Consider the following 19,291-nt stretch of genomic DNA (forward strand, 5'->3'; position numbering starts at 1 on the left):
ATACAAAGCACACTTTTTTTCTGTATAAACTTATTCTATGAATCTAAGAATTAAAAATCCCACTTTTTTTACTTTAAATTTTTTGTTAAAAATGAAGGCACAAATATACACATTAGCTTTAGCATACACTTCATCAGAAGACCTCCAGGAGTAGTGACACACATGGGGCTGAGCATCACTCCCTGGGACAAGTGCTTTCTTTAAGAATCCCTTCTGGAAGGGCAATAACAAAATGATGAGATAAGTACAAAGGATGGCCCATGTCATCTGACACTATGTCAGAAATGAACTTTACAACTTTGGGGGGAGTGGGGGGAGAGAGGGAAGGGAAGGGGTAGCAAAAGAACAACAATGGAGTGGTTAGCAATGTTCAATGAGAAATGTACCTTACTCATATAACTGTAACCCTCCATACAGCATCTTTACAATAAAATAACATTTTTTTTTTAAAAAAGAATCCCTTCTGAAGGACCAGCCTAGGCTGTTTTCTGTTTTCTGTTGTTTTTATAAATAGGATACACTCCAAAGTGACAATACAATGGGTAAGTTAGCAGATATATGAATCACTAATGTACGTGTCTACTGTAATTATCACTAAATATCATATGCTGTACATGTTACATGTGCCACCCTTTTATAGGACTGACTGAAAAGTAGGTTTCTTACACCACCATCAGGACAAACACATGTGCGATGTGCTATACTAGGATATTCAGAGAGATACAATGCTATGAGGCAGGGGGGATTTTTCAGCTTCATTACAATCTTATGGAACCACCATCACATAGGTGTTCTGTTATTGGCCTTGCTGTGTGATACCTGACTGTATGAGATCACATTTTTCCCCACAGGCATTCTTCTTTTTCAGAAGGCCAAAACAGAATGAATGATTCTATTCATTAAATTTCAATGACAGAAATTTCAATAATCCCAGATGCTCCCCATAATCCCCAGAAATTGTTCCCTTGGGGCTTCTTATCTTAATGAGCACTGTTTGCAAAGCTCCGTCTTTTTCTATCCAGTGAGTGAAACAATCTCCTAATGATTACATTGTTTTACATCCCAGTCTTCTCATTTGCCCTCTACTCAGATCACAGGGCCATTTCTCCTACACACCACAGCTAATGTGTTATTTCTGCTCAGCAGTCTTCAATGTGTTTTTTTTTTTTGATACAACTGAAAGTTTATATTTCATACTGTTCTCATGACATATGGAACTTTTCTTTAAATTCTTTCACCTACAACTAGCAGGAGAAAAAGGAAGAAATGTTGGCTGAGATCTTTGTCCTTATATTGCAATAATCTAATGAGGGAGACAGATACCATCTTCAAATTCATCTCTCTCCACCTCTTTCTCTAGATTTTCATCTCTCTCCACCTCTTTCTCTAGAAATATTTTTACCATTGAACCTTTGAACATGTTCTTTCTTGTTGTTAATGAGAACTAATTGAAACACTACTTTTTCTTATTTCTCATTTCCCATTTGTTTATTTATTTTGCTGGTCCTGGGGCTTCAACTCAAAGCCTGGGCACTTCCCTGAGCTCTTTTACTCAATGCTAGGGCTCTACCTATAGATATAGCTCCTTGACCTTCCTGGGCTGTCTTTCAACCATAATTCTCAGATCTCAGCCTCCTGAGTAGCTAGGATTATGGGCATGAGCCACTAGCACCTGACTTCATTCAAGTTTTTATTAAGAAACAAGTGGATGATAAGCACTTTTACAAGTCCTACATATTTGATTATTTCCCTCACCTTTAGCAGTGAGGACCAAATCTCTGAGGGCCAGAAGTTGATCTAGTTCAACCTTCAATACTACCACCTTGCCCAACCATCAGTCAGATTGTTTACTGATTCTTTTACATCTTTCTCAATTTACAAACGGAGAAATAAAAGTCCAGAGAGAGGAAGGGATAAGGTTTTCAAAGGGTCTTGGACGTGTTTTCCCCTTTTTATCATTGCTTTTATAAGTAGAGAGTTGTCAGTATTTTTCTGAGCAACGTACTGGGACTTAAGATGAGTCTCTTCACTGACAAAGGATGTGGGACTATAGATAGAAGAATAAAGCTGATGGGAATTGGATTGGAGCTGAGGGAATCTGATTGGTAGTTTGATGACCTCTATTCACTGAATATATGAACACAGATTGTTAATAGGAAAAAAAGAGTTGTGGTAAATAGAGCTTACTTTTAATGAAGAAAATCTGATTTCCAGACATAGTACACTTACTATACTATAGTACAGTACATAGTATACACCTTCACTGTATATCCTGGACAGGTCTTTCTGAGCATAAATTTCTAATAAGGAAAAGCCATTATAACCCCTGTTTTCACTGTATTGATTCCAGTGCCCTGTATCTTGTATATAAAATTTTATAATTTGGGGAAGGGAAAGGAAATAACAAAATGCTGAAATAAGGATACAGGTTGACCCACTGTAACAATGAGATACTATGTTGAAAATGAACTTTACAACTGGGGGAGGGGAGAGGAGTTAGGAAAGTGGGAGGGAAGGGCAGGTAGGGGAAAAACAAAGAGGAGGTTACAATGCTCCATAGGAAATGTATTCATTACCTTACTCATGTAACTTTAACCCCTCTGTACAGTATCTTTACAATAAAAATATATATTAAAAAAGAAAAAGCCACTAATAACAATAATAACCATTTGTATTTATTTAACTATGACTATGTTCGGTGTAATGCTCTCAATGAAAAGAATAGAAAAGAATAGCTACTTATAATGTAATGTAATGTTATAACCAAGATTTCATAACTAGTAAGTGATGTCTAAGAATCTGGCTCCAGATATTGGGCTAGGTCATCTACATTCTACCTTAACTATAAGCAATTCATAGAAACATTAAAGGAGTTTCTGCTATAATGTGTTAGTTACCTTTCTATCACTCTATCAAAATACTTGAGAAAAAATAAGCCAAAAAGTAGGAATATTTAGCAGGACACCAGTGGCTTTCACCTTTAGTCCTAACTACTCAGTGGATTAAGATCAGAGGGTTGCTGTTTGAATAGAGTCAAGCCAAAAAGTCCATAAGAATCCATTTCCCATTAACCAGACAAATGCCAGACTAGAGGCATGGCTCAAGTAGTAGAGCACCAGCCAGCAAGCTAAGGGAGAGTATGAGGCCTTAAGTCCAAGCCACAGTACCAACACACACACACACACACACACACACACACACACACACACACACACACACACACACACACACACACAATCGATTTTGACCAATGGTTTCAGAGATATCAGTCTAAGATCAGTTGACTTCATTTCTCTGGGGCCTATGGCAAGACATAAACATTATGTTCTCTCATTTCTCTTCACACATCACTAATTCCATTCTCAAGGTTTTCAAATATCCCTTGTTCAATCTTGATCCACTTTCTAAAGATAGCTGTGGTTCCAGGTGTGTCCATGTGGGTGTTTGTGATGAGATTTTAGGAAGTAGGATCAATGCATTGGATAAAGCACATTGTCCTTTAAACACTGAGGAATCTAATGGGACATGAAAGTAGAGCTTGAAATCCCTCTGCCCAACTGTTTGAACTGGGACATCAATGTTCTCCTGGCCCAAATGTTCCTGTTATCAGGCTTTAAGGTCCAGATGAAAATCCATGTCATTGTTTCATAAACCTTTAAACAACACTTCAAGCTTTTTACTCCATCAGCATGTGAGGCAATACCTTAAAATAAATCCAATTTTACATCTATCTCAACATCTGTCCCCTATTGATTCTGTTTGTCTGCATTAACCCAATAGAGGGCTAATTTTTTTTTATCACTAGGAGCTTTGGAAGTTAATATGAATGAAGTTAATAACTTTCGTGTGTGCATGTGTGTGTGTGTGTGTGTGTGTGTGTGTGTGTGTGTGTGTGTGTGTGTGTGTGTGTGTGTGTGTGTGTGATTCAGTTCTTGGACTTGAACTCAGTCTGGGCACTGTCCATGAGCTTTTTTTCCCCTCAAGTCTAGTGCTTGGTGCTTAAATAGTCTCATAGATTTTTCCTGACCAGGCTGGCTTTGAACCATGATTCTCAGCTCTCAGCCTCCTGAGTAGCTAGGATTACAGGCATGAGCTACAGGGACCCAGCTAATAGTTTTCTCTTGTTGAGTAAAATTGGCTTCCTGTTCTTATTTAGTCTTTTCCTTTTTCTTTTCAGCAATCCCATGGATATTTGCTACAGATTTCATTATCTTTCTTGCTTTTTGCTTCTACGACTTCTTTCTACTTCAATAAAATGGGTAGATGGACTACTTTTGTGTGAATTCTACAAAGTTTTCATCTTGTGATCTTCTGATATTTAAATGTCCAAATAATTGTACCCCCAAACAGAAAAGCTTGCTGGCTGCCAGGAACTCAAAACAGCAAATGTTCCATAACATTTTGCCCATTGTGTCTTTTCCTTCCTTCCATTTTGTTTGTGTTTCTCTAGAGATGGAGAAGATAGTCCAAGGAGGTGGGGCGGGTGCCTGCCTCATTGTTGCCAGGGTACACTCTCAGGCTGGGAAGAGATTTGAAGTGGTCAGGGATACTGAGAGCCCAAAGCAGCCCCTTCCTTCCCCACCTTGGCTTCCATTTCATTTCCAAATTACAGGGTGGGTTCCAGATAAATATCCTGATGGACTGGCATTCACCCAGGGTCCCACAAGGCCTCCTCTCCACACCTTCTCCTAAGTTGCACATGCATTCAAGTGCATGTGTGACCTCTACTACAGAATCTTTTCTGATGACAGAATTAGGCCTTCAGTAATATTTCTGAAGACATAAGGAGGACCAAATGTTTGGAAACCCTATAGAGATTTTTCTGTGTACTCTGTAACCTGATGAGTATGTGAAAAATAGTAATAGTAAAAGTAAAGGCAAATAATTATTTAACAGTAATCATAGTTACTAGATCAAGAGCTGTATATGTGTGTGTGTGTGTGTGTGTGTGTGTGTGTGTGTGTGTGTGTGTGTGTGTGTGTGTTTCTTCTCACAAAAACACTATGAGACAAGAATTACTTTCATCTCCTTTATATAGACAATGAAACTTATCTTTAAAAGGATGTGTGTGTCACTGGCCCACAACTGATAATTGAAGAGTTCCAATTCCAGTCCATTTGTCACACTCGAATACCTGAACACTCTGTGCAGTGTTGCAGTGCCTGAATTTTAAGAACTGTTTAAAAATTTTTGCATTTCTTACCTGAAGCATTCCAGAATGCATTGTAGTATTTCATTGCATTTCTTAATCAGCCCTTCATTGTATTTTATTGTATCATATGCATATTTACACCCATAATTACCATACTATTCTAACTCTTCCAATTGTCACTCTTCTTCACTAGTCACTAGGCTATTGGACAGCAAGAGCTGTGAATTTTTTCCTCTGTGTTTCTCTTTGTATATATTTTTTCCTTCAGAGGAAGCAGGTTAAGGAATTCATAGGAATATCTTTTATTATTATGACCCAAATCAAATGTTACTGGATATGAAGATGACAGATCTCACCTAGACATTTTTAAGAATCAGAAAGATTCCTCTTCATGTTCCCTGACCAGATGAAAATTCAAGTTACATTAAAGAGAGGGAATGATCCATTTTGAGAAGTAGCAATTAAGTAGTGGTGTGGCATTCCAGAGTGTTTACAGAAAAAACGTTGGAGTACTGGGTGCCATATATCTGTGGAATAAAAGCCATAATCCATTGTTTATTAAAAGAAGAAGAAGAAAGGGAAGGAGGAGGAGGAGGAGGAGGAAGAGAAGAAGGAAAAGGTAGAGGAGGAGAAGGAGAAAGTGGAGAAGAAGAAGTTGGAGGAGAAGAAGGAGAAGGAGGAGGAGAAGGACAAGGAGGAGGAGAAAGAGAAAGAAAGAGGAAGAAGAGAAAGAAGGAGGAGGAGGAGGAGGAGAAGGAGAAGGAGGAGAAGGAGAATGAGGAGGAGGAGGAGGAAGAGGAAGAGGAAGAGGAGGAAGAAAAGGAGGAGAAGGAGGAGGAGGAGGAGGAGGAAGAGAAGGAGGAGGAGGAGAAGGAGAAAGAGGAGGAGGAAGAAGAAGAAGAAAAGGAGGAGGAGGAGGAAGAAAAAGAGGAGGAAGAAAAGGAGGATGAGGAAAAGGAGAAAGAGAAGGAGGAGGAGAAGAAAGAGGAGGAGGAAGAAAAGAAGGAGAAGGGGGAGGAGAAGGAGGAAAAGGAGGAGAAGGAAGAGGAGGAGGAAGAGGAGGAGGAGGAGAAGGAGGGTCTTTATAGCTGAGCTCAAGTTCAGTACCCATCATCTGAGGATTGGTGATGCCCAACAGCGTCATGTAGGAAAAATGGGCAGGAATGAAGAGCCTCACACTCAGCCTTACTTCAATCCACACTCTGTGAAGGAAGGTAAATCCTGGAGGCATAATAGATGCCGTTTACTATCAACCTTCATGTTTGAGGGCCAAGATATGTATTAAGACAACATCACAGGGCAAGTTCATACCTGTTTCAATTTTTTCTGAATTAGGAAAAGTATATGAAACATTTCTGAGAGAATATATAAGAAATTGCTAAAGATAGGGAACTAAGGACCAAAAGAGAGGAAGGGATGTGATTTTTATTAAAAACTACTTTAATACTAACAACTACTATATCATGGCTATGAATTGTTTGCATACTTACATAAATAAGTTAGCCAAGTTATATGACAAACTTGATAGAATTTACTTAGAAATGTTTAGTGCAACCTCCACATCATTGGAATTTGAGTCAGCCTTATGTTGAGTCCCAGCTAGAGGTGAAATTACATTTTATTCAATATTTATAAGAAGGAATTATAGGACATCCATCAGAAATTTATTTACTTAAAACATCAAGAAGTTGCCTGAGAACCTGACCAGAGAAGAATGTAGAAAGTGACTCAGAATAATAGTGTTAATAAGAGAAACAATTACATTTTAATCAAGACAAAGTACCAAGCTCTGTACATGGAACACCACTTAAACAGTGATGCACGTACTCTATCTCTGTAGAAACTGAGGCCTTCTGAAGGCTAATGAATGAGTGGTAAGGCTAAGTAAAATTTGTTTCAGACATTCAAAATCCATGGTTTGTGTGTGTGTGTGTGTGTGTGTGTGTGTGTGTGTGTGTGTGTGTGTGTGTGTGTGTGTGTGTGTGTGTGTGTGTGTGTGTGTGTGTGTGTGTGTGTCAGCAGTACTGGGGCTTGAACTCAGGGCCTGGATACTGTCCTTTAGCTTTTCTTGCTGAAGGTTGGCAGTCTATCACTTAAACCAGAGCTCCAATTCTGGATTTTTGGTAGTTTAATTGGAGATAAGAGTCTCATGGACTTTTCAGCCTGGGCTAGCTTTGAACCGTGATCTTCCAGTCTCAACTTATTAAGTAGCTGGCATTATAATTGAAATCCACCATAACTCAGCATTCCACCTCTTACTTGTACATTTGGTTACGCAGAGTCTCAGGCCTGACTCAGGCCTTCCAGAACCAGCAAAGATAGTAAGAAGCAGATATCAATCCAGCAAGAAAAGTAGCAGACCACACTTGATCACCTCTAGATCTGGTCTTTGTATTACAGGTAAGACACTTCATGGTAATTCTCAAATCAACCTAGAGACAAATCACAAAAAGAAGCGCAGAGTCAGAGAAATATTAATCTGTTGTGGTTATCATGTACCTATTTTTGCTTTCAGTGGAGAGACATACCTGAGGCTCCACTCCTTAAAGTACAAGAATTAGATTCTCTAAATTGCTACAGTGCAAGAGGAGCTACATTTCAGTCATGAGAAGAAGCCTTCATTTCCTTGATCAGTCCACAGTTGCTGGTACAGATGAAAGAAGCAGGGTTCCAAGAGCCGCTCCAGTGAACTAATGCGCCGCACTTCTCCTTTGATGGCAGTGGAGTGGAAAGTTAGCTCCTGGTCTCCTGAGACACTGCAAAGAGCTACGTGAGTGACTATACACTCTCATGCAGGATAGATCTTAAGATTCAGCCCCACAGGGACCAAAAACACTGAACCTCAAACTCCCTAAACCACAGGGAGAAAAATAAAAAGAACTAGAAGTTCATGTCATTCAGTGTTATTGTTTTTTTACTTATTGCTTTGCTTATTTTTTCTTTTTTTAAAATAAGTTCTTTATTGTGAAAATACTGTACAAAGGGGTTACAATCACATGAGCAAGGTAATGAGTACATTTCTTATCAAACATTGTTGCCTCCTCCTTTGTTTTTACCCTGCCTAAATTGTAAAGTTCATTTTTCAACATAGTGTCTTGTATATCTCATTGTTGCAATGGGCCAACCTATATCCCTATTTAAACAATTTGTTTTTTCCCTTCGGCTCCCCAAATTATACCAACATTAATTACAGTGAAAACTGGAGTTATACCGTGGGAGAGAGACACACAAAGTAACAAAAAAATCACATGGTACTTTATAAATATGTTAGAAACAATAGCAAGAAAAAAAAACCACAGGGCTGGGAAGGTGGCTCAGTGGTAGAGTGCTTGCCTTGCATGCCTGAGGCCCTGAGTTCGATTCCTCAGCACCACAGAAGCAAAAAGAAAAAAGCTGGAAGTGGCGCTGTGGCTCAAGTGGTAGAGTGCTAGCCTTGAGCTGAAGAGCTGAGGGACAGCGCCCAGGCCCAGAGTTCAGGCCCCATGACTGGACCCCACCCCCCAAAAAAAAGAAAAAAGAAAAAACCACTTGTGTCCTTATCTTGGGGTTCATTACTAAAGCTATCAGCACAACTATGTTTACTGCAGCATTATTAACCATAGATAAGATATGGAACCAACCCAGATGCCCCTCAGTAGCTGAATGGATGGATCAAGAAAATGTGATATATATATATATATATATATGTGTGTGTGTGTGTGTGTGTGTGTGTGTGTGTGTGTGTGTGTGTGTGTGTGTGTGTATATATATATATATATATACAGACATACATACACAATGGAATTCTATGCCTCCATCAGAAAGAATGACACTCCCCATTTGTTAGGAAATGGAAAGACTTGGAAAAAATTATCTTAAGTGAAGTAAGCCAGGCCCAAAGAAACATAGGTCCCACGGTTCCCCTTATTTGCAATAACTAGTATATGTCTGAGACGCAGAAAAGGTCAGATAAGATGATGTTAAGCGAAATTTTTTCTTATTTTGTTGTCTTTAACAAAAATCCTCCTCCTGTTTTCTGCTAAATGTGATCAGATGTAGCACCCTACCAAATAAAACATGGAAAAGTCAGCACTGGATGAAGCAGGATGCACTGATGAAAGGCCTACTCCAGGGAATTGAAATACATACACACACACACACACACACACACACACACACACACACACACACACACATGCACACACACACACACACACACACAATTTGTCTCCTTGAAGCTGATGTTGCGCCACGCCAGATAAACTAGGAAATGATTGTTTATTTTTCCGTTAAAAACCATGTTAGTGGATACCCCAAGCCTTGGTTATCCCAAGACTACTATTACATATTTTAGCTCTAGCTGCTCTCCACCATTATTTACTTCACATTGTTCTTCAACTTGACTCCCATCTGGCTCACATAGATCTACTTTTGCCTAGCCCAAATCAATGGGATTTGTAATGTCATGGAACTTGCCCCAGTACCCACTGAAATACACTAATTAAATTTTTATCTGCAGAGCTCTAAAATGATTGATATTTATCTATAGTATGCCTACTGTATTTTGGAAAATGCTCATATTTGATAAACAAACTTCCTGAGCTATAAGAATAAACTATTTTACACTGTTCACTCCTCAAATTCTGGCTGAAACAAGAATAGAATTTGCCATCTGATTCAATACAGCTTGAATGTTTTTGTGCTAAATTTAACATAGAAATATGTAATCGTGTACTCTTAAGAGCAGTATGATTCTAGGAACTCTAAATAGCACTGTGATTTCTAGGAATCAGTAAATTGTATAAATAAGATGGTCATTTTGCTTTGTTCCGTTCAAACTTCTTAACATGGATCTCTAGTTTAATTTTAATGCTGCGTTTTCTTTGATGTGTTTGTTCAAAGATGTGTTTGCGTACTGTTAATTTATGAAAAATATGTTTTTCAGTTTTTTAAAGACACTTCTTTTGTGTCAGGAATAAAGCCAGGAGCATTAAATAATCCTGCAAATACTTACTGAGTATCTGCCATGTGCTAGGTCCTGTCTAAGCTGGGAGAAGTCAAAAGCCTCGAGCCGTGGCCTCCTGTTAGTCGGACAGACAAATAGCAAAAGTGTAGAATACATGGGACTACATGTCACACTAAGGAAGGATTTAAAAGATCTCCCATTGATCATTTCGGGGGAGATGAAGGTCAGTGTTTAAATAAGGTATGAAAATTGTACCTACTTTACAGGATTTTTTCCAAGTCTTTCCATTTCCTAACAAATGGGGCAATGTCATTCTTTCTGTTGGAGGTATAGAATTCCATTGTTTATATATACCACATTTTCTTGGTGCATTCATCTATTGAGGGGCATCTGGGTTGGTTCCATATCTTAGCTATGGAGAATAATGCTGCAATAAACATAGTTGTGCTGGTAACCTTAGTATGGCTTTGTTTGTAATCATTTGTGTAAATGCCCAGGAGTCGGATTGCTGAGTCATAGTGGAGCTCTATGTTGAGTGTTTTGAGAAACCTCAATACTGCTTTCCATAGTGGTTAAACAAGTTTACACTCCCACCAACAATATAGTACTATTCCCTTTTGGCCACATGCCCACCAGCATCTGTTATTATTTCTTTTCTTGATAATGGCCATTCTAACTGGGGTGAGGTAGAATCTCACTCAGTGTGCTTTTTGTTTGTTTGTTTTTGTGGGTTGTAGGGCTTGAACTCTGGGCTTGGGCTCTATCCCTCAGCTCTTCAGCTCAAGGCAAGCATTCTACCACTTGAGCCACAGAGCCACTTCTGGTTTTCTAGTGGTTTATTGGAGATAAGAGACTTGGGGCTGGGAAGGTGACTCAGTGGCAGAGCACTTGCCTTGCATGCATGAGGCCCTGGCTTCGATTCCTCAGCACCACATAAGCAAAAAGAAAAAAAGCCGGAAGTGGGCCTGTGGCTCAAGTGGTAGAGCACTAGCCTTGAGCTGAAGAGCTGAGGGACAGCGCCCAGGCCCAGAGTTCAGGCCCCACGACTGGACACCCCTCCCCCCCAAAAAAGAGTCTTACGGACTTTCCTGCCTGGGCTGGTTTTAAACCTTGATCCTCAGGTCTCAGCCTTCTGAGTAGCTAGGATTACAAGCATGAGCCACTGGTGCCTGGCTCGGTGTGGTTTTGATTTGCATGTCTTTTGTGGCCAGAGATGTTGAACATTTCTTTATGTGTCTATTGGTTATTCTTATTTCCTCCCCAGAGACGTCTCTTTTTAATTCTTTTTGTTGTTGTTGTTATTGCTCATGGGACTTGAATTCTGGATCTGGGCCCTATCCCTCAGCTCTTCAGCTCAAGGCAAGTGCTCTACCACTTGAGCCACAGCACCACTTCTAGTTTTCTGGTGGTTAATTGGAGATAAGAATCTCATGGACTTTCCTGCCTGGGCTGGCTTTGAACCGCAATCCTCAGATCTTAGCCTCCTAAGTAGCTAGGATTACAGGTGGGAGCCACCCTCGCCCAGCCTCTTTATTAATGGGTGGTTGCTTCTTTGAGGATTTAATCATATTAAGTGAAAGTAAGCCAAACTCAAAGAAACATAGGCTCCATGGTTTCCTTCATTTGTACTAATTAGTATAAGTCTAGGATAATCCTACAAGAGGATCACAATAGCTCAATAGCTTTGTATATATGACCATATAAAATGATGCTAATCAAAATGAACTCCAAGATATGGAAACAGGAGTGTTTTTTTAATGTGCTGTGTGAAGTTATTTCTTTTTCCTTTCATTTTATTTCCTTTGGTTTGTCCTCTGTTTTCACTGTTTTTTATTTTAGTACCCTGTGTCTTTTATATTTGTTCATCTGATTTGGGGAAGGAAAGGAGAATAACAAAGGACAAACCATGCAACAATGATACTCATAAGACATTATGTTGGCAATGAACTTCACGACTTGTGGAGGAGGGGAAGGGGGAGGGGAAGTGAGAGATAACAAGGAAGGGGTAACACTGTTTGACAAGAAATAGGCTCACTACCTGTAACCCCTCTGTACATCACCTTTGCAATACAATAAAAATTATTTAAAAAAAGAAAATTGTACTCAACCAATAAGATAGGCATAGATGAATATTTCTTTATTTTTTAAATAGCACTCCATTTTTCTTTGAGTTTTCCACCCCCTTGTTCCCAAAAGTGATTGCAGAAATTTAGTTAATTTTGTTTCATCACTTAGGCTCTCACTTTGAAAACATCAACGGAAGCACTGTCCGGTTCAAACTTCACCTCCAGACTCTTCTGCCCTCCTTCAGTTCTCCACTGCAGTCCTTCCCTGAAATGGGGCTGAAGGAAACAAGAACAAATGGTATTTCGGCATTGGGGAGTAAGAAGTGTCAAGTCCGTGGTCTGGCCTCCAAACTTCACTGGCATTGGTCACAGATGCTGGCTACCTCCTTGCTATCAGCAAGACTCCTACACCTCTACCCGCATTGAGGGCATGATAAATGCGGACTGTGGTCACAACATATCTGCAGTTGATGACTGTCTCAGATTCACCACAGTGCCTCTGGCCTAGCAAACCTCTCCACTCTTTTCCAGCTCCCCTCTGGGCCTGGGGAACTCTCATGAAGATCCCCTGCTCCCACCCTAAAGCACCCTGTTACCTTCTCAGACGTGACTTCTCTTCTACTGTCCTATGTGTCTACATGTACAGGCCATGCCGTGACACCTGACCTCTGTGTCCTGTGTGGTGCCCAGAATGAAGCTGACAACGTCCACACACACTTCCTGGGGCTCAGCCTGCTCTGCGGTACTGCAGAACCACAACTGATGTCTTCCCATGTCCACCCCTCCCCCCTTTCACGCCAAGCTTTGATGGTCCAGCTCCTAGTCTTGTGGGTATTTCTCTTCTTTCATGACCTTATCTTTCTTAATCCATAGATCAATATAAAATCACAGTGGCTGTCCTGGCTTGGCTTTTTACATCCATAACCAAACTAAGATTTTTTTCCCCACTCTGTAATTGCTTCTGAAGTTCAATGATACTCCCACCTATGTATTAGTCAACTATCGTCTATAGACCTATTCGATTACTTAGAATAAAATCAAATAGTTTAATATTTTCAAAAATATTCCTTCCCAACATTCAGAAGTACCAATGTAGACCTCAGTCTACATTGAATGACCTCAGTCATTCAAACCTTCATCTGGCCTTTCTATATTTAGGAAGTTAAAGGAAAAGACACAGAGAAATGAACTAAACTTTAGGAACTAATGAGGGTGTCTATATTTTCTAGTCTCCATCTTCTTTAATCCTCATAGCATTCTCTTCTTCTCTATAAGTCTCACTCTACAGAGGAGAAAAATTGATCTTAGAAGATATTTACTTCTCAAGTGATCTGATTAGAAGGGAGAAAACCAAATTTACCCTTAGGTAGGTTCACCGAGTCCCAAAAGTCACTTGCTTTTTCCTTCTCCACACTAAGCAAAATGCCAGTCATTGATTCTAGGCCTAACAATGTTGTTGCTTCATGTCCTGTATATGTTATTTATAGCATGTTATGTCTATGTTATTTGACAGTCTGTTCTGTACATGTTATTTACAGCATATGATGTGCTTGGCAACAACCAATGGATATAATGTAGCTGTGTTCTCTGTTCTAGTAAGCATGATGTCCTAACCTTGAGTGTTCGTGGTGGTTGGGAACTTCACCTTCAGATCTCCTGTTGGTCTTTCTTAGGCTGGTTTGATATAGAATCAATGGCTACTGACAAAGAACTACCAACAACATGACTGGAGAAATTAACCCTGTTCTTTAATGATCCACTCTTTACTTTAGCACAGTCTTGGGGAACATTGGGGTAAGAAGAGAGGCCTGCCTGTACACATGAGCACTGTTTTCCATCTGGCCCCAGCTCAGGGAGAGATAGCCAAGTCCCAGCAAGTGTGGAGTTCTTTGCTAAGCAAAAGGAATCCTCTCTGTGACAGGCAGAAGAGAGTCCCAGCTGACTTCTTGGCAGTTGAGCCCCAAAGTCCCCAGGGTTGAGAGTTGGGGAATTAAATACAACTTCCATAATATGAAAACCTACTCAGGCCCTCCTGGGAAGTCTGTGACACAGAGCCTCCCAACAAAAGGAACAACGAAAGTCTGTGAAGTGTTTTCTAAAGATTTGACAAAATGACCATCACAACCCAGCACCGTAGCTCCCATCTGCAATCCCACAAGAGACCCAGAGGATCATGGATCTAAGATCCTGCCTCAAAAGGTAGAGAATTGAAATGATGCCAGTATGTGAGTACAACTCAAAATGTAAACAGACTAAGCTTTAATTTTTCATAATGGCAATAATAAATCATATATATCTATAAATATAGTTACAGATACTATATGCATGTTTCTCTGTGTGTGTGTGTGTGTGTGTGTGTGTATGTGTGCGTGTGTATATGTTATGACAGCATGGTTTAGAAAAGAACACTGAACTAGAATTTAGATTTGGAAGAGAATCCTGGCTTTTCTGACAGCTCTCTGCAAGCCACTCAACTTCTGTGAGCCTCAATTTTCCTTTTTTTTTTTTTTTTTTTTTTTGTTGTTGTTGTTGGTCATGGAGCCTGAACTCTGGGCCTGGGCGCTTTCCCTCAGCTCTTTAGCTCAAGGCTAGCGCTCTATCACTTGAGCACCATTTCTGGCTTTTTGTGCTTATGTGCTGCTGAGGAATCGAACCTAGGGCCTCATGCATGCAAGGCAAGCACTCTACCACTGAGCCACCTTCCCAGCCCCAATTTTTTCCTTTTTGGGGAGCTTCTTCCAGTGCCAGTGATACATATTAACCTTAAGATCAATTATTTGTTCTTATTCTAAGGTGCTGCCTTCACTTTCCCCTGGAAACTATATTAGATTGATCTTCCAAAGGCCATACTTATGCCTTTCTACTTACTTATTGTAGGTGAATTATGATTACCATTCTATAATTTTGTTGGCTAATATTGGTGTTTTGAAAACATTATAAGCTACAATAGAACAGAGAGTGTTCCTTTGCTGTTCCTTTGTATTTCTTCCCCTGGTTCAATACAAGGAGTTTGGAATCAAGAAATAGTGACCTGTGAAGAACATATCGGTTCTGATGTTCTCCAAATCACACTTTCACACAGTGTGATAGCACATGCTTGTGGTCCCAATTTCTCCAGAGGCAGAGATAGGAGCATCTCCATCAGTGTCAAAGTTATCAGGAGACTCTATCTGAAAGACAAACAAAAAGCAAAAAGGAATGGAGGCATGGCCCAAGTGCCTGAGCACTTGCCTAGCAAGTATGAGGTCTAAAGTTCAAGCTCTAGAACCAACAACCTTCTTTCCCCAAACCAGTATTATGTGATTTGTGTTGCTCTTCATATTCTTGCAAATCATCTTCTATCTCAATTGTCTAATCCAGAAAGCACAACTTCCAGTGTCCTGATCTTTGTGAATCACTCTGCAGTTTCATTATGTACCAACCCTTCTGGTATTGTCTCCCTTAGGCCTGAGCCATGAGACCTGTTCATAGTTTTTTTTTTCCTCTATCTCAACCACTCTTCTTTTTCCTTCCCCAGTCTTCTCATAAAGACAGTAACTCCTAGGGCTCTTTAATTTGCCCTTCGCAGTCTAGGAAATCTAGACTATGAGCACATTGTAATAAATATGTCTGATTTATCACAGCTTTTACAAGATACGCACCGAAGAGTAGTTCAAAGATTTAGGTTGTAAATATTTGCTGAGTGGTGACCCTGTTAATATCTATGGTTTCAGCCATCACTTCTTAATATCCCCATATACTGTGCCAGCGATCGCCTTCTATCCTGAAGATTCGTGTTTATAAGTTTTCCAGGGCTGTCATAACAATCAATGCATGACAAATGAAGTGGCTTAAAATAAAGAAATTTATTATCTTACAGTACAAGGAGGCTGGAGTCCAGAAGCAACATGCCAGCACTATCATTTCTTTTGGTGGCTGTCAGCACAGAAACCCCTCCTTGCCTGTCATCTGCCTTCTGTGCTTGCCTGTGATGTTTGTGGTTCCTCCACTTGCAGGCATGTCAGACCAATCTCTGACGTCTTCTTTATGTCACCTCTATGTCTCTGTGTCTCCTTTTTTTTTCTTTTTCTTTTTCTTTTTATATATGAATTTGCAACTTTTATGGGTTTTGTTAAATTATGCAAGTGCCTTACTGTATTCACATATAGAAACAATTATTGATTTATTCTTATCCAAAATATTACATTTGACTTTCATTTTTACTTCAAATTACATATGACATCATTTGGTGTGAAATTTTCCTTTTTCATATTAGAAATTAAAATATACATACATATATAGTGCATGGGGATACATGGATATATGGTTAATTTAGTGTCAATATAAATAGTTGAAAAATAAAAACAAAATTTGTAATATGATTCTTACACAATAAAAGGGGTCTTCTGAGAACCCATTCTGATAGTGTTTCTTAGATCCAGTGTCTCAGAGATTATGCTCAACATCTCTAGCCATAAAAGAAATGCAAATCAAAACAACATTGAGATTCCACCTCACTCCAGTTAGAATGGCTATAATCAAGAACTCTAATAACAACAGATGCTGGAGGGGATGTGGCCAGAAGGGAACTCTACTGCATAGTTGGCAGGAATGTAAACTTGTTCAACCACTTTGGAGAGCAGTATGGAGGTTCCTCAAAAGACTCCACGTAGAGCTCCCTTTGTTTTTCCTCTTTAAAAATTTTATTGTTAAGATGCTGTACAGAGGGGTTACAGTTACATGAGTAAGGCAATAAGTACATTACTTGTCAATCATTATTACCCCTGTCCTTTCTTGTTGGTGTCCCACTATCCCTTCCCTCCCCAACCTCTCATACTCCTTCTCTCCCCATCCCATCCTCCCCTCCCCAAAGTTGTAAAGATTATTTCCAATATACTGTCCTGTGGGTATCCTTGTTACAATGGGTCATCCTGTGTCCTTGTTTCAGTATTTTGTTAATCCCCTTCCCCTCCCCAGATTAGACATATGTACATACAAGATGCAGGGTATCAAAATCAAGTACAGTGACAACAGGGGATATGCCATAGGGGAAAGAACATACAAAGGGACCAACAACAAAAAATAAAATTGCAAAGAACATTTAAAACAATAACAATAAAGACAGACCTCTTGTGTCCATATCTTGGGGTTCATTTCACTTGGTATCATCTTATATGGTCATCTTATCAGATGAGCTGAAAAGCTCAAAAACCATGTTTTTGTTTTTCAATAGGGAACCTTTCACTGGATTTTGGGTTTACCACAGTCCAGTAAATTCTTACCTTCCAGCTTAACTTAATTACATCTGCAAAGGCCCTTTATACAAATAAGGACACATTCTGAACTTCTTAGTGAATTTGGAGGAAATGCTTTTCAACCTCAGGTCTGAAGTCTGTTCTTTAGATCCTCAAAATTCACATCTATGCTACATACAAAATATTTTAACCCCATGGTGACATCTTCTAAGTTTTGACTGAAAATGCATTGTACTCATAAATGATATGTTAAATTAAAACCCCTGTGTAAAACTACTTAGAAATAATACAAAAGCCGGGCGCTGGTGGCTCATGCCTGTAATCCTAGCTACTCAGGAGGCTGAGATCTGAGGATCGCGGTTCAAAGCCAGCCCGGGCAGGAGAGACCGTGAGACTCCTATCTCCAATAAACCACCAGAAAACCGGAAGTGGCACTGTAGCTCAAGTGGTAGAGCGCTCGCCTTGAGCTGAAGAGCTGAGGGACAGCGCCCAGGCCCAGAGTTCAAGCCCCATGACCGACATAAAAAAAAAAAAAAAAGAAATAATACAAAAATAAAATTTAGGGAGCAGTAGTTCATACCTGTAATCTTAGCTACTCTTGGGGAATGCTGAGATCTGTGGATCATGGTTCAAAGCCAGCAGTGGCAGGAAAGCTCACAAGACTCTTAGCACCAATTAACTACCAAAAGACGCTGGAAGTGGAGCTGTGGCTCTAGTGAAAGAGAGCAAAAATATTCAGTGACAGAACCTGGACCCTGAGTTTAAGCCCCAGAATCAGCAAAAAATGAAACAAAACAAAATAAAATCTTAACTGAATCCAGACTCAACTGTGAGTCTCAAATGTCACCTAAATATCAACAACTTAGTATCCAAAATTCCATCTTCTATATCAGACATGGAGGCGATTCCAGGTTTCATTGGGAACAGAATTCCTCTCTATCTGCAGCTCTTTAAGCTGGAAAACAAGCACCTTGCTCAAACACAGGCCCTGGCCTGGCACAGAAATTCCCATTTCTATGGTGAAAAATAGGAAGGAGTAGGGTCTACAACTGAGTGTGGAGTTACAGTGTTTCAAGACCTGGTAATAATTTGTAGCATGATGTTTGATGCATTTGACTATATAAAATTTATGCTGTCTACATAGAAAAACTCCTGGGCATTTACCCAAATGACCACAAACAAGGCCACACTAAAGTTACCAGCACAACCATGCTCATTGCAGCATTATTTACCATAGCTAAGATATGGAACCAACTCAGATGCCCCTCAATAGATGAATGAATCAAGAAAATGTGATATATATATATATGTGTGTGTGTGTGTGTGTGTGTTTGTGTGTGTGTGTGTGTGTGTGTGTGTACACACAATAGAATTCTATGCTTCTATCAGAAAGAATATCATCACCCCATTCATAAGGAAATGGAAAGACTTGGAAAAAATCATATTAAGTGAAGTAAGAAACATAGACTCCATGGTTTCCCTCATTTGTAATAATTAGTATATGTCTAGGATGTCTTAGAAGAGGATCACAATAGTTCCATCGCTATGTACATATGACCATAAAAGATGATGCTAAGCAAAATGAACTCCAAGATATGGAAACAATAGGTTTATCTTTGTTGTTGTTGTTTTTAATGTACTATGTGAAGTTATTTCTTTTTTTCCTTCATTCTTGTTTTTTTCCTATGGTTTATCCCCTTTTGTCACTGTATTTGATTTTGATGCCGTATGTATTTTATATATGTTTATCTGAATTAAGGAAGGGAAGAGAAACAACAAGATGATGAGACGAAGAACAAAGTGTGAATCAATGCAACAGCAATATTCAGAAGACAATATGTTGGAAAGGAACTTTACAACTTAGCGGGGTATTAGGGAAGGGAACAATGTTCGA

General features: G+C 39.5%; 1 long non-coding RNA gene across 1 annotated transcript in view; it reads right to left on the minus strand.

Moving 5' to 3' along the window:
- Positions 1–12,260: 12,260 nt before the first annotated feature.
- Positions 12,261–19,291, minus strand: part of LOC138837323 (uncharacterized) — a 54,803-nt gene continuing 47,772 nt past the window's right edge. Inside the window, exons 2-3 of the long non-coding RNA XR_011375300.1 lie at positions 15,195–15,333; positions 12,261–12,439 (exon numbers count right to left, since the gene is read on the minus strand). This is a non-coding gene — a long non-coding RNA (uncharacterized lncRNA). The remainder of the gene's footprint in view (positions 12,440–15,194; positions 15,334–19,291) is intronic.

Source organism: Dipodomys merriami, unplaced genomic scaffold (genome assembly GCF_024711535.1).
Source record: "Dipodomys merriami isolate MVZ:Mamm:240054 unplaced genomic scaffold, mDipMer1.0.p SCAF_27, whole genome shotgun sequence".
NCBI lineage: Eukaryota > Metazoa > Chordata > Mammalia > Rodentia > Heteromyidae > Dipodomys > Dipodomys merriami.